At 40.5% G+C, this 15,430-nt stretch overlaps 1 long non-coding RNA gene across 3 annotated transcripts; it reads right to left on the bottom strand.

Moving 5' to 3' along the window:
* Positions 1-3,477: 3,477 nt before the first annotated feature.
* LOC115919928 lies at positions 3,478-9,520 on the bottom strand. 3 transcript variants are annotated; one of them, XR_004062067.1, is made up of 5 exons: positions 9,424-9,520; positions 6,103-6,195; positions 5,482-5,618; positions 4,545-4,661; positions 3,478-4,074 (listed from the first exon to the last, which is right to left on the bottom strand). It is a non-coding gene; the product is annotated as an uncharacterized LOC115919928 (long non-coding RNA). The 3 variants fall into 3 exon arrangements; XR_004062066.1 differs by having other exon boundaries at positions 3,478-4,052; XR_004062065.1 differs by lacking the exon at positions 3,478-4,074 and having other exon boundaries at positions 4,162-4,661.
* Between the last annotated feature and the right edge of the window lie 5,910 nt (positions 9,521-15,430).

The raw sequence follows: 15,430 nt of genomic DNA, 5'->3' as shown, positions 1-15,430 counted from the left end.
TGTTCATGTTGTTCAATGTTCACTTATTGATTTAGATTTTGTTGGCACTGACATAACTTTTTTTAATTCACTTTTTTAAATATTTTTAGGGGGGTAGGGGCAATGCTTCATGCATGCATAAACAACGAATTAAGCAAGATCATAGCTTTAAAAGAACCTAGCGGTAAAGAGTACCAATTGATCACCAAAACAAAGGTTGTAGTGAAGTTAGGAGTTTCATTTGTTCATAGGCCGATTGTATAACATTTTAAAAGAGCTATACATTGATATTACCCCTATTTATAGACCCTCGATTAACATAAAATCGTCTTGTGAGTAGACTATTACCTCTTACTTAAATGTTATCCAGATTACGGTAGCCACAGTAACGCACTGTTCCTCTTTATCACCTGAGTATTATAGTGTCTCTCCTTCTTTCCTCGTCCCCTTCTATTCTCTCGATCCCTCATCCCCATTCTCCTTTGATTTTCCCCTGCCCCCCCCCCCACCCCCCATGCACCCCTTCAGCCATTTCACTCTCTTCGCCGTAAACCCAATCATCTTTCCCCCATCCTCTCTAAACTCGTTCTTCCGCCGGTTTGCTTGCTCATCCCTCCCCTCCTCCCCTTGCCTTACCGCTTCCCTTCTCTAGCTCTCTGTTTACCACTCTCTCCTTCTTTCTTCTCTCCCCTTTCATTCTCTCCTTCCTCATTCTCCTCCAACTTTCGTCTTCTACCTTTAATTCGCTCTTATCCGTTAATCCCAGTTTATCCAATCCTTTCCCCTAGTTCCTTCACTCCCTTTTCCCAAACCTTCATCAACTCATTCTCCAGTCGGCCTGCTTATTTGTCACCCGCCCCCCCCCCCCCCTCCTCAATCTTCCTTCCCTCCACCCCGCACGCGCTCTTTCTCCCTCTCTCTTTCCCTTCACTATCCTGCGCTAGCTCTTCATATTTCCCCTCATTTCCTAAACGCTCCACGGAGTATAGGCCCTTATTCCCTTACCCGGCCGGCCGCCCTCTTAAATCCAAAAGAATGCCCCCTTTCGCCTTCTCCCCACCTCCGCTCCCTTTTCTCCGCGTCTTATTAATGTTGGTCCCTCTCTCGATCCCCCTTTCTCCCTGCTTCCCCTCTCAAGGCGCGGATCCAGAATTTCTTAGGGGTGGGGGCCCAATTTTTTTTCTTTTTGCTCCCGGAAATTTGAAAATCGCGCCAGCCGAAAATGCGCTCAGTGGGGGGGTTGGGGGGGGGGGGTGGCGGGTAGTAGTGAGCACATTTTTTTGGGGGGAAGCCCTCTAAAATTTGCATCCCCCCCCCCCTCCCCCTTGAGCGCCAGGGGGGGGGGAAATCTCCCCAAAAAGGTAAAATTAACGTGTTTTTACACGTTTTATTTTTGAAGGGGGGGGGGGACGGCCCCCCCCCCTGATCCGCCACTGCCCCTCTCTTACATCGCTCTCTCAGCTCCACCGTTCCTCTCTGTTTCCTCTACTTTTTGTTCCCCCTTTAACCTCCCCTTAGTGGGGTAGTGAGCACATTTTTTTTTTTGGGGGGGGCCCTCTAAATTTTGCCCCCCCCCCTTGAGCGGCAGGGGGGGGGGGGGTAGGGTAAAATTAACGTGTTTTTACATTTTTATTTTCGAAGGGGGCCCCCCCCCCCCACCCAGATCCGCCACTGCCCCTCTCTTACCTCGCTCTCTCAGCTCCACCGTTCCTCTCTGTTTCCTCTACTTTTTGTTCCCCCTTTAACCTCCCCTTAGTGGGGTAATGAGCACATTTTTTTTTTTGGGGGGGGCCCTCTAAATTTTGCCCCCCCCCCCCCTTGAGCGGCAGGGGGGGGGGGGGTAGGGTAAAATTAACGTGTTTTTACATTTTTATTTTCGAAGGGGGCCCCCCCCCCACCCAGATCCGCCACTGCCCCTCTCTTACATCGCTCTCTCAGCTCCACCGTTCCTCTCTGTTTCCTCTACTTTTTGTTCCCCCTTTAACCTCCCCTTAGTGGGGTAGTGAGCACATTTTTTTTTTTGGGGGGGGGCCCTCTAAATTTTGCCCCCCCCCCCCCCCTTGAGCGGCAGGGGGGGGGGGGGTAGGGTAAAATTAACGTGTTTTTACATTTTTATTTTCGAAGGGGGCCCCCCCCCCCACCCAGATCCGCCACTGCCCCTCTCTTACCTCGCTCTCTCAGCTCCACCGTTCCTCTCTGTTTCCTCTACTTTTTGTTCCCCCTTTAACCTCCCCTTAGTGGGGTAGTGAGCACATTTTTTTTTTTTGGGGGGGCCCTCTAAATTTTGCCCCCCCCCCCTTGAGCGGCAGGGGGGGGGGGGGGGTAGGGTAAAATTAACGTGTTTTTACATTTTTATTTTCGAAGGGGGCCCCCCCCCCCCCCACCCAGATCCGCCACTGCCCCTCTCTTACCTCGCTCTCTCAGCTCCACCGTTCCTCTCGCTTTCCTCTACTTATTGTTCCCCCTTTAACCTCCCCTTAGTGGGGTAGTGAGCACATTTTTTTTTTTTGGGGGGGGGGCCCTCTTAATTCCCCCCCCCCCCCTTGGTGCTCAAGGGGGGGGGGGCGGGGCATCTCCCCCAAAAGGTTAAATCGACGTGTTTTTACACGTTTTATTTTTGAAGGGACGGCCCCCCCCCCCCCTCCTCCCCGGATCCGCCACTGCCCCTCTCTCACCTCGCTCTCTCAGCTCCACCATTCCTCTCCGTTTCCTCTACTTTCTGTTCTCCCTTTAACCCCCCCCCCCCCCCCCCCCCCCCATTAATTCCTCTTTTTTCCCCCTGCTTTCACAGAGTCTCCTCATTGTATATTATATCACCTCCCATTTCTTGGCCTTCCTCCTCTTTCAGCCTAACATCATATATCGGGCATATATCATTATTATTGTCCCACTCATTTCTAGCCCTTCCTCCATTTTCTTCCCCATTTCATCCTCTTTTTCCTCACTCAATCCATCTCCTCCCTTCTTCCCTATTCTACTCTATATACCTCTCTCTTCTACCTCCTGCTCCCGCCCTCCTTTACCCCTCCAATTCTGTTTTCCACACTCAGTCTCCTTCTCACCTCGTCCCCTTCTATTCTCTCGATCCTCCTTCCCCACCCTCTCTAAACTCATTCTATCGCCTCATTCGCCGTCTTGCTCATCGTGTTGATATAGGTGATATATTACTATATTATCCTTGTCTCCTTATGTAGAAAACAAAACCTGTTACAATACAAAATATGGGGCACCTATCCCTCTTCACCAACCTCTCCCCGAATCAAAGAATATGTACAACTCATGGTTGGGAGGAACAAAAATTTAAATTTCCTCATAAAAGGAATCAATGTTACTGATCATGCTGAGCTTATAATGCAGTCGCTTGTCTTCACACATTCTTTATATATGAAACAGCCCCGGCAACTGAGTGGCCGGTGGCCGCCTATCACACTGCCCAAATCGCGTTCCAGAGAAGAACAAAGTCCACTCAAAGAAATAAAATTCTCGACAAGAGTCAAGTGTTGAAGTGGATAGTAACTTTATTACAATTTATTACATATAATCATGAAAAGTCACATCTATGGGCTGGAAGCCCCCAACTCTGCTAAAACTTTAGCACCTCATGGCGGCAAAGGAAATGAGGTATGAAACAAAATGAGGAAGTCATCCGAAAAGTAAAAGCTCGTGCCAATTCAGGAACTGCTTCCCATTTTATACCTTCTGACACGTGTGTTGCCCCTTAATAGGGCGTGTCACTACGAGGCATTGCGTCAAATTAATCCCTGGAACCATATACACCCATATTAAAAGGAAATTTATTAATTTTGCGAACTTAACCTCCAGAGTTGAGCTCACCGGACCCACCATTACTCCTCTACAATCCATTGATGTGTATTGCATGTAGTCCACAGTCAGGAGGGTCACAAACCCCTCTACATGTACATCCACTGTCACATCTTGATTCTTGAGATGAACTCGGTAGAAGTATCCACATTGTTTTGGAGTTGCATGCTCCTTCTGGTGACTGCTCCCCCCTTCAGCTACTAGTACAGAAAAGTCCAATGGCATTCTTGTACGCAATTCCGACAAGCCGGCTGTTCATGAATAAAATATAAACTATTTTCAAATAGTATACAACTTTAGGAAGTCAAGCTGACATCATCAGTGTATTTCTTCTTCTTTTTCTTCTTGTTCTACTTCTTCTAGTAAGTAATCTTCAAAGAGTTATTCGTTTTATAAAAACATATTGTTCGTTCGACAGGAGTACATTCCTTATTTTCCATGCTTATCAGCCCAACGACAGATCCCAGATAATTATAATAATACATGGTCTTCATGGTCTGAAATGAAATTACTGTATTACCAAACATGCCGTTCATTACTAATATACTACGTTTGCGTAAAAGATCTAATTAAACATTCAGACCATTGTTTTTATGTTTAAAATCACCAATCCAAACGTTGAACTTGGGTTACTGTTGTTAAGAAAATATATTGTGAAAGTGGGATGGGTTGCATGTGGTAAGGATGTGTTGCATGTTAACAATTGCAACAGAAAGTTCTCGCTCTTCTATGGGGCGACTTACTTCAGACACTGTCATCTGGCCTCCGAGCTTTAGACAGCAAGGTCCTTGTCTACCATATCATTGTGAGCTTCTCATTCTACCCTTCATTTGCATGAAATACATTACATGTACAGGCACCTGTTTGTATAGAGACATAAAATAAATTCACTTTTACGGCATGTTCATGAAAGCAATGTGAAGTACTAATTATAAAGTGAACAGCAGGGTAGGGTTCTTGCAGAATTTCTAGAACTCGCAGTAAGGGTGTAATAAATATAAACTTTGAACAATACTGGTATGTAGAAAGGGATTTAGGGTAGCCCGAAATTGGGTCTGGCAATGTTTAATACATTTAGGGTTGACATTATGTTTAGCAATGGATCCAGGATTAAAGTTAAGAATTCATTTTGTGTTACAACATAACCAGTACATAAATGCCAATAGAGCACGTTGTAAAAATCGCTGAATTCTTTTAATTGGTAATACAGTGCTACATGTTTCACAAACTGCAGGCCAGTGTGTTTTTAATTTATAAAATCTATTTTAAATGATACTGTGTTACATACTTTTTTCTCTTCCACTCTACATCATGTTTCTGCTTTCACAATACAGAGGAAGATTTTAAAACTACCATTGATGAGTAAAAGATACATGCAGCTCCACCAGCACCTGGAAAATCAAGTTGTACAACACCTTCTCCTGAGACAATTGCTTCACATAATTTTTCTACACTATTAAACTTCATCCCTAGGCCTAACCCTAAACCTAAACCACCTTAATCACAATTCCAACCCTCAGTCTAACCCTACACCTTTGACAAAATAAAGCCTAGAGTAGTCGTTGCAGGAGCAAATGTTGAGTTACTAAAAATGCCATGACAGACTCATATGCTATGAATTTATCTCTGTTTCTTTCCCTGATTTGTTAAAAAAACATTGTAATATGCATTATGAATTACCAGTCCATTGTGCTTCGCTCATATATTGCCAGGCACAAGAGGCCATCGCTTAGAGGTAAGGGGCAGAACATCAAGACTGGAAGTGGAACCTCAAGGCACCCCATGATCTCTCAACAGCAAGCCCTTCCTCTCCATCTCTGGAACAGAATTATAAAAATATTCAATAAATATTAACCCAATATGTAAGAATACACAAAAATTGCATTATTTTTTTTTCTTCAATTGTCTTCAATGTTTACTTTCTTTTTCAGCAAAATATGAAGGTCAATTATTTTCTTTTTGCTTGTCATTCTGTTTCGTGTATAGGACTCCCCCCCCCCCCCTCCCTCCCCCCATCCCTTCTTCAAGGCCTTCAAATGTTAATTATAAAAAAAAATATATTGGAAGTTAAAATACACTATAAATAAACACTACAGCAACTTGTTAGTAGACATCTTGTTGCACACATACCATGTAGCCACCCCTGAATCGATACTTCTCATACCAGCCCTTTGCATACCCCTCTAACTTGGCCTTATTTAATGCCCTCACCCATTTAAAAATTTCCTTTTACTTGACTAACTAAACAGGTGAAGTTTTAAAAAGTCCAAGTTAAAAAAAAAAAAAATAAAAAAAAATTACCTTTTCTTGTTGTGGTCCGTTTTCTCCAGGACATTCTTGTTTCAGGCACAAACTCAAAGAAGCAAGCATATGGTAATACACTCTGTATATTTCCTGTAAAAGAGAGGGGGAAAATTTATTCTTAAAATAGCTAGGTTCACATTCAGACTCAGTGACTGAAAACAACAGTCACTGCTACAATGTTTGCAGTCTAAAGACTGAGAGTAGAGACAGAGTCTTGACGTAAACTAAGAGACATAGAGTCAAGACTGCGCCAAAAAAAGATCAATACTCTAGAGTAAATTTAGAAACCACTAGCATGACTAGGCACTAGACTACACTACAGAGTGCAGTATACTTCTTCTCCTTCTTGAAGATAATCTGCCTCCTATCCTTCAATACCGGTACTGAAGATTCTTGCAGATGCCGTATATTCATGTATATACATGTATATATTCGGCCTGAGTGGGGTGTGCAGGTAGACCACTACATCAGGTTTTTCCCCTATTCTTATACGAATAGTGCCGTGGGTTCTTAACGTGCAAGGGTAGTGATTATCCTGTACACGGGGTCTCCTTTTAACATCCTATCCGAGACGGATTGTTTTCCATGTAACATAGCCTGCGTCTATGAAACAACAAGGGGAGGGGCACGTTAACACACAACGCTTGCTTCAGTCATCCGCCTGGGTGCGATTCGAACCCAAGATCTTTGGGCCGACAGGCAGGCGCTTTACCGACTGAGCCAATTTGCCTCCTACTAGTCCTCCTACTGTCTACCGACTAGACTCTAGATTATTTACATTTCTATTTTAATTCTAACTTAACTAAAGTCTAGTGAAATCTTTACTCCAGGGAGCTCCGTCACCGAAGCCCTTCGGAGGCCGTAGGCGGAGTTCTCTGAAGCATGTACATGTATAGCATGGAGTTAGTGAAATCTAAACACTGTTTGGGGGTTTGCAGTTTATTGCACGAGTTGTTGTTTTGGCTGCTTACAGCTTAGCCTGCCCTTGAAATAAAAATGGAATTTTCAATTCTAAATTTATTAAATCCGACAGCCAAGTCCGGATAACAGCAACGGATGACAGTAGATCTACTAGTAGTACTACTACAGTATACCACTCCAGCAAAGTATAGACTGATATAGACCGAAAGCTTCAGTCTCTGATATCGACGGTTGTTCTGCTGAAATTGCATCTGGCTCATCTGACCGCCTCTATACATAGACTGAAGTACGTCCTATGGTGACTGAGTGGAACAAATGGTTTGGTTCGGCAGGACCGCGATGAATGAGATATGCAACAAGATTTTTACTCTTTACATCCTCATATATTCACTTTGGCTGTAAAATTACATTTGACTATATTAACAAATAAAAAATAACAAAGAAATATCTACTTTGACTTACGATAGCTTGCTCATTTAGATCCTACTTTAACAAGTCAACGCAAAGCGTAGCATCCCCTCGCAGGGTACAAATGGCCTATATACATGTACATCAGAACAAGTTAACTCCATTGGACTATACTATTATATTACTAGGCAAGGAAGTTAACCACATTTTCACATATATGACCTTTCACCTTTCACCTACATACTCGGAAATTAAACTTAGCCTGTATTTTGATATCATGTACCTTCATATCAAATTTCATTAAAATCCGTCAAACATTACCGAAGTTATTGATCGGAATCCAAAATTGTTACGGACGCACGCACGGACGCACGTACGGAAGGGCAGACGGCAGTGTTTCTATATCCCCTCCGACTTCGTTGCTAGGGGATAATGATTAATCCGAGAAAGTCTTGTAGTCAACATGATTCGTTGTCAGCCACCTGGTTTTTAGATGATGAATATTCATTTTTTCTAGACTAGTACTAGCCTAGGTCATCAATTGTCACTAGATCTAGGTAAAGTACACATTTTGAGTGAAATCAGCTGAGTTTTGTACAGTGCTGTGTGAAATGTTGAGAATCAATAGCACAGCTTTTAATACACAGCCAGGACGCAGGAGGCGAGTTTGCTCAGTTAGTAAAGCGTCTGCCTGTCGAAGCAAACATGGAGATATAGATCTAGGTCACGTCTACTAGAATAGCGCTTAAAGCCTTAATACAAATGTCTCTCAGCGCCTTTACTTTAGGCCTAAGCGCTTTACAACAAGTATATAGACCCTAAATATTATTAGATCTACTATCCTTCTTCTTCAAGATAATCTGCCTCCGGCCTCCTTCAATACTGAAGATTCTTCAAGATGCCTGCCCTAGAATCTATACCATTGCCATAGAACCTAGATCTAGGCCTACTTTAGTAGGGTCTACTACTAGACTAGGCCTGATTGGGGTGTGCATGTGGACCATTACACTAGGGTCTAGATTTCACTACTTACTAGACCTCTAGCTATAATTTATAGCTACGAATAGTGCAATGAAATGGTTCTTTGCAAGGGTGGTGACTCTCCTGTACACGGGGCCTCCATTTAACGTCGTATCCTGTTTTCCACTCGACATAACCTGCGCCTATGAACAAGGGAAGGGGAACGTTAACACACTTCAGTCATCCGCCTGGGTTCGGGTCGAACCCGGGATCTCCCTTCTTAGATCTAGACAAGACCTATATAAAAATTAAATATTATTTATTATTATTATGCAGCTAGACTATGTGTGTTCAGTAGACAGTAGGCCGTAGGGTCTGTTGCGAAAATGCCCGGGAGTTCTAGGGCGGGCACTACATGCAGCTTCCGCTCTCAGCTCAGGTCGCGCCTGAAATTGGGCAATTTAATTAGATCCGTCTAAGGCTGCGTTCATGCTTAAATTTTGAAGGCAGAATGAGCGATCTGAAACGCTCATCGTAAACGCTCATCGTGATCGCAGTTCCACGATGTAGTGTTCATGCTTACTTCTCTGGCTCCCCCAGGCAATTCTCAGTGTGTGGCCTTAATTGGTCTTCCAGCTGGATTCGCAAACCTTCACTGTGCATGCTACGTAGACCCACTAGAGGTCAGTGCGTTGACCCCATTTAAACGCGTTTACAAATTGTAAACGCATCTTTTTGTGAGTTTACGATCGGCGATCGTGATCGCCGTTTTTTCGGTGATTCTACAAAAGTGAGCTAAGACGCAACCGTGTTTTAAACTAAACGCGTAACAGATGCCTGATTCTGGCCGTCAAAATCAAGCATGAACGCGCCCTAACTTAGGCCTACTCATGCACTCGCCCCGGCACACGAGCTCTAACTCTCAGGATCAATCTTTGTTTAACCTCCGGAAAGTATTCAAATATCAAAAAACACATAAATATCACCTTATGAATACGAAATTACGGAATAAATATGACATGTACTTACAGGATTTCTACAGAAAACCGTGTCCAGCACCGAAGTGCGCCTAGCTATACTGTTGTCACAGATAAGGTCGTTGTTTTAGTTGGATATAGGCGCGCGCGCTAGTAGAGCGAGCGCGACAGTGCAATTAGACTCGTTCGCGAACTATCAATACATATTATTGACTATATAAACTTGTTATTTGTTTTATGAAACGGATTTTTACTTCTATCGCAGATTGAATTCTTAATTAGATGTGTTATAAATAACAAATTTGTTATATTTATTCGATTCTGAGTTCAATGCTGCGGATATATTCGAGTCTCTTAAGACTTCTGGTGCATTTGAGTCTTGAACAAGACTATTCAGTCGCTACCCTTGGTAGGCTGTTCTTAAAGAAAAGATCCGCAATTGTCAATGACTGCTAATTTGTGTCGATCACGTTGTCATTTAAGTTGTAGGCAGTTTTGTTTGTTAAAGTTCTGTTTCAAAGGGAAACAATTATCTTCATAAGCCAATTAAGTCGAATTCAGAAGAATGTTAGATGGTGCAGAGGTACAGCTCAATTAGACTATACTGTGAAACTAAGGTCAGTATATAGCTAGAGAAACACTGATAATGAATATATGATGATGACGATAATAATAATAATAGTAATAATAATGATAATAATAACAACAATAAAAACTTACAATAATGATAATAAACCGTATGTTTGAGGCTTGGAGCTTTTATGTCACTGAGTCAATTCAGTTCGCACCATTTGACAGTTTTGGTTAAATTATGCTCTCGCCAGATCAGACATTGAATATATATTTTTCAAATTAAAACTTTGTATGTATTTAAAAACAAAATTGAATAGCGGAACTACAATTCATCGCCCCAGATTTAATACCGCTTGAACACTCATGCTGAGGATCAATTTACAAGAAACATAATAGCATATATACCTCAAAGTTAATTGTGCTGAAAATAAAGTTTATTGAGGGGGTGCATTAAAAGAAAACATATGGAGATAATGAATAATAACATATGCAAGGTAAACCAAAAAGCCCAAATCTATACCATATAGATGAATACCAAGGTTTGATTGTTCTAAAACGACTGCAGGATTAAATAAATTCCTATTATGCGAATGATTTATTTAACATGAAATGGGTATACATAAACATTGTTAATATCGTGATATCCAATAATCATACAACTTAAATAGTTTCATATTATACACACTAAGCAGTGGCAAACCCTACACACACAACAGCTCTTACATCTATTTGTCACATATTGCAGCTATAATCTTCTATAGATTTCTTGTGTTAGAATATTCACCACATAATGTGTATAATTTTGTTAGTTTTACACTAAGTATTATGGAAAGACATAAGAACGTATTAGGTTCAACTTTGCATATGAACTGCATAATAAATAAATGGCAGGGAAAAAAAAATCTGAATTCGTCTAATTGCTACGCAAATTCTACCTTTAATTAAACGTAATTAAACGGCGTGATACACCCTTTCCTGCATGTAAAATACACGACGTGTAAATCGATTTCCACACAATCTGTCACGAATGGGATCCATCCTGAATGGAAAATGTGTATGTACGAAGGTTTACAGTTCGAGATGGTGTTATTGTCCTGTTTAGGTACTTTGTTCAACTTTTTGTCTTGCGCTTTAAATTGATGATTCAAACTTTGTAGAGTGATAGTTCATGCCATTACATATTTTTAGAATCAATTTTTGAAACACGGTTACATTAAAAACATATTTTAAAAATTAATTAACCTAATCTATTTTGAAGAGCGCCCTCGCTTTTATCCTCGTATCGACGTACCTAATAATATTGCACTTTACTTTTATGTCAGCTTTTTTTCTGGTCAATATAGAGGTTTCTTTCAGCTAGATTCCTTTCGTGTGCATTCAACCTCTTTCAAATTGGTCTTACAACTGATTGGATTCAAATGTTTGTCCCTAAACGGAAAATGTGCTTAAATAGCGCATTGTTCTTAATATGTGTGCCATATGTTTTGTCAATGGAGGCTTCTAATTGTAGCCACTGCCCCCTTTTAAATATAAGACGGATTATTTACAAGCTATATTAAAACCGTGTAACAATTTAGGAAATTTATCAAGGAGAATTACAAAAAATGATTATAGATTATTGAAAATAAATTTAGCCATGCCCATACATTCAGTAGAATTGCCTTAGTAAGATATATTGAATGTCTTAAATCATAGATGTAATTTTAATTTTAACGGGGCATTGCAGGAAAATGTGAAAAATAGTATTTGACAAAATATTGTGCATCAGTTTATAAAATGTACATTGTATGAGTGATGAGGGCAGCATTGTAATGAAAAGCTTGACAATTTTGGCCCTAGAATATAGTTTTTTGATTTTGTTGTTACATAAGAGGGTTTTCATGACATGCAGTGAAATCACAGGGTTATATCAATGCCCTTCTAGTTCCCAATTTGCGACATAGAGTAGAGAACACCGATGTGTTTTGAACAGCTATCATGTTTCTGTGGAGATCCAGAATATAATCTAGCTCTGAGCAGATGTTTTACTTTTCTCGGAATCTCACAGCCCTTAGTCCAAATATTTTTACTTTACTTTAGCGGCGTCCTACCGGTTTTCTCGTAATATGATGGACCAGGACTCCCCTCTCCAAATCTCAACAACCCATTTCACATCAAGTCTCTCTTAATCACACCAAGGCACAGCTGGCAGCCATTATACTTAAAGTATGTGGCGTCTACACTCAGGGGCGGATCCAGCCGGCGAAAAGAGGGGGGGGGGGGGGGCAAATCTTGAGAAAACAATTTAGCGCCGACTAAGCCGGCCGGTGAAAAATGAAAAACGCGGGGGGGGGGGGGGGGGGCTGGGTGTAGAAGCACATTTTTTTGGGGGGTGGCAGTTTTAGAGGAAAAATTTAGCGCCGACTCAGCCGGCTGTGAATAAGCGGGGGGGGGGGGGGGAAGAGCACATATATATTTTTTTTAATATATTGGGCCCACTTCGTGAGAAAATATTTAGCAGCGATTCATCCAGTCGGTGAATACGCAGGGGGGGGGGGGTGTAATATTTTGTTTTGGTGTGGGCGAAATTTTTTTAATTTTTTTTGGGCGCCGCTTTTGTTTTTGTTTAAAAAAAGGTTAAATTTACGTTATTATCCTATTTTTTTAAACATTTTTTTTAGACTACGGGTGGGGGGGGGGGGAGCAGGGCCGGAAAAATCGCCACGTGGATCCGCGTCTGTCTACACTGACTTAATGGCACAAACGAACAATTCAAAGACATGAAATTGCAAAGAATAAATCTCATCCATCCAGTTTGAAGTACATGTAGTACAATACTGATAAAATCGTTTATTAAAGATATAATTCTTCTGTCAATATTGTTAGAAGAAACACATTCTTGGTAATAATATAACGTCGGGTATTTAGGGTAGCTGAACAACAACAAATGTAAAAACACATAGATGTTTATACAGGCAAATAAAGTACAAATTGCATTCAGAGAAAGGATCCATCACCAAAGAAAAAAACAAATTATAATAGAACCTACAAATGTACTCGTTATTACACATCTCATGATTGCAATTAATATAAAGATGTCAATACAAGTTGATACTATGAAAGAGAGAAAAGACTAATGCACATGCCTCTCAAAAAAGACATACAAAAGACATAACCTCGCACTCATCAGAGCGAAACTGGAGAACATAGAGCCAAAATAACTACACTACTTTAAGATCCTTTCCTATCCAATCCAACAAGTCTGAAAATTTGAGACAAAAGGCATCATTATGTAATTGCTGAACTAACCCAATTACACATTCCTCTATCGATTGATTTGCTTGAGAGGAATACCTAGGGGGGGGGGGGGGAGGGGTATCTGAAATGATATGTGACATCCCATCAAGGAGTGAAAAGAAAAGTAAAGGAATGCAATGATCAATAATCGACACCCCTCCCACATATGCTCCAACTTGAATTCCAGTTATCTGTCTAAACAATTAATCAATTAATAAGAGCAGCAGCCCCCCAGCCCCCCCGCACCCCCCCCCCCATGACATCAGTGCCCTCTCAGTAACTCAACCCCTGCTAAACTATTAACACTACCGATTAATTATCAAAAACCAAGATCATGACAAGATATCAGTTGAAAAGTCTTAAACTGCCTATAACAGGAATATCAATTATTTAAGTTAAACTTACACTGTACATGCACTATGTATTTTCTGAGAAGACTGTAGGTATTTGTTTAACCTTTTCCCTCATAAAAGATAGAGAGATTATATAAAACTTTGCACACCAGAGAATTCGAAAATTTACCAGCATTACCCTAGCTTAATTACCTAATGTGATGGGTGTATTTTTTGCTACCAAAGAATACATGCCAAAATAAAATCAATATGATTTTAAAGAATTGTATACATTTGAATGTGGGCAATTCAAAACTAAAATTGACCATGAGCCGAACTCATGAAAATTGGCATGACTTCAAAATATATATTTCCTGTAATGACAAATTTAGTACCAAACACAGGAAAAAAGGTATACAAATAGGAAAAAAATCACCCCGTTCTTTTCTTTGAGTAGAATAATAATATTGAAAATTGTTTACGCATGGCTTAATTGGTTAATGGGTTAACATCTAGCAAGAACTTTAGTACCCCAAAAATGCTCCAAAAAGAAATTGTATAGCAATTGTAAATAGTATAACCTTATATTTAAACAATTATGTTCAGAGTATAAGCTTTTGTTGATACCTAAATAAGACTTATTACTTATTGAGAGCTCTAAAACTCATACAGTTTTGAATTCAACCGACAATGGGTAATGAAAGAAATGAAATCCCATCGCAAACACAAATAAAAGCAGTCACAAAAAGTCAAAACACCACCCACTCTCCTCAGAAAAATACATGCCTATAATTGTGATTTCAAAATTCTGTAATAACCGATACATTGGTTAATATGGTGTGAAAAACCTAAATACAAGCTAAACATAATGAATAAAAAGATTGATTAAAAAGATACTTCATTCTGAGATGACTCTTTTGTAATTAATCAAAATTGTAATAATAATCATAATGCATGTAAGTACTTTAATTGCTGATTTAGAGAGAAGGAGAAAAAGTACATGAGAGGGGAGGATAAAAGAATGAAGAATGGAAAAGAGAAGAATGAAAAACAATAATATGGTAAGCAAAAATAAATAAATACAAACATGACAAAGATAATTAAAATCACAGTTGGTTGTTAAGGAGTTGTACGATATAGGGAATAATTGAAGTGCGGTGTCTCTCAGTTCTACAATAGGGTATATTATATGTGTAGAGAGTTTCATAGTTCATGGCAAGAGGTTTGGCGACGAGTTGGCGATAGAACATAATTCGATCTCGTGATGACTTAAACAGTTTTGAGAGAAAAGGATTCAAGAAGGGCAAGACGGCAAGAAGTTAGACTCTGGAGAGAAACGAGTGGTTTCATACCACTGTTCTTATCCAAGGATAATACCAGACACGTTTCTGCACTTTCTTCAGACTGCAAGATAACTGTTCGGGAAATTGATGTGGACCATCACTGGAGAAGCGTATTCTAGCGAAGATCGGATATATGTCGAGAAGATGTCTGCTAGATCTTCACATGATACTCTGAGATGTCGTAAATGTATAGTCGCTTGCCGGCACTTGATATCATATCAAAACTTGGAAATTCCATTTGAGATCTGACTGTACTAACCCTCACAGAATTTGTCGGAGTGGTGCAGTTTTTTTGGATGGCCTTGTGGTCTAGGTGCAGAAGCATTTGAAGGCTGTTGGATACACTTGAGGAAAATTACTGGATTTGGTTTTTGAACTGCTCACGTGAGTAAAATTCCTTGTCCATTACTAGCTAGTACTTCTGTACTTGTCATGTCTAGTATAGTTACCACAGAGTCCAGTTTCTCTCCACTATTCAGTTACATACTGGTGCAATGCAGTGAATGCTCCTGATGGTAAAATGTATCTAAATCAC

This window comes from Strongylocentrotus purpuratus, unplaced genomic scaffold (assembly GCF_000002235.5).
Source record: "Strongylocentrotus purpuratus isolate Spur 01 unplaced genomic scaffold, Spur_5.0 spur5_scaffold_7, whole genome shotgun sequence".
Taxonomy (NCBI): Eukaryota; Metazoa; Echinodermata; class Echinoidea; order Camarodonta; family Strongylocentrotidae; genus Strongylocentrotus; species Strongylocentrotus purpuratus.
The sequence above is the reverse complement of the archived record's forward strand: the minus strand, read 5'-3'. Positions and strand labels throughout refer to the sequence as shown.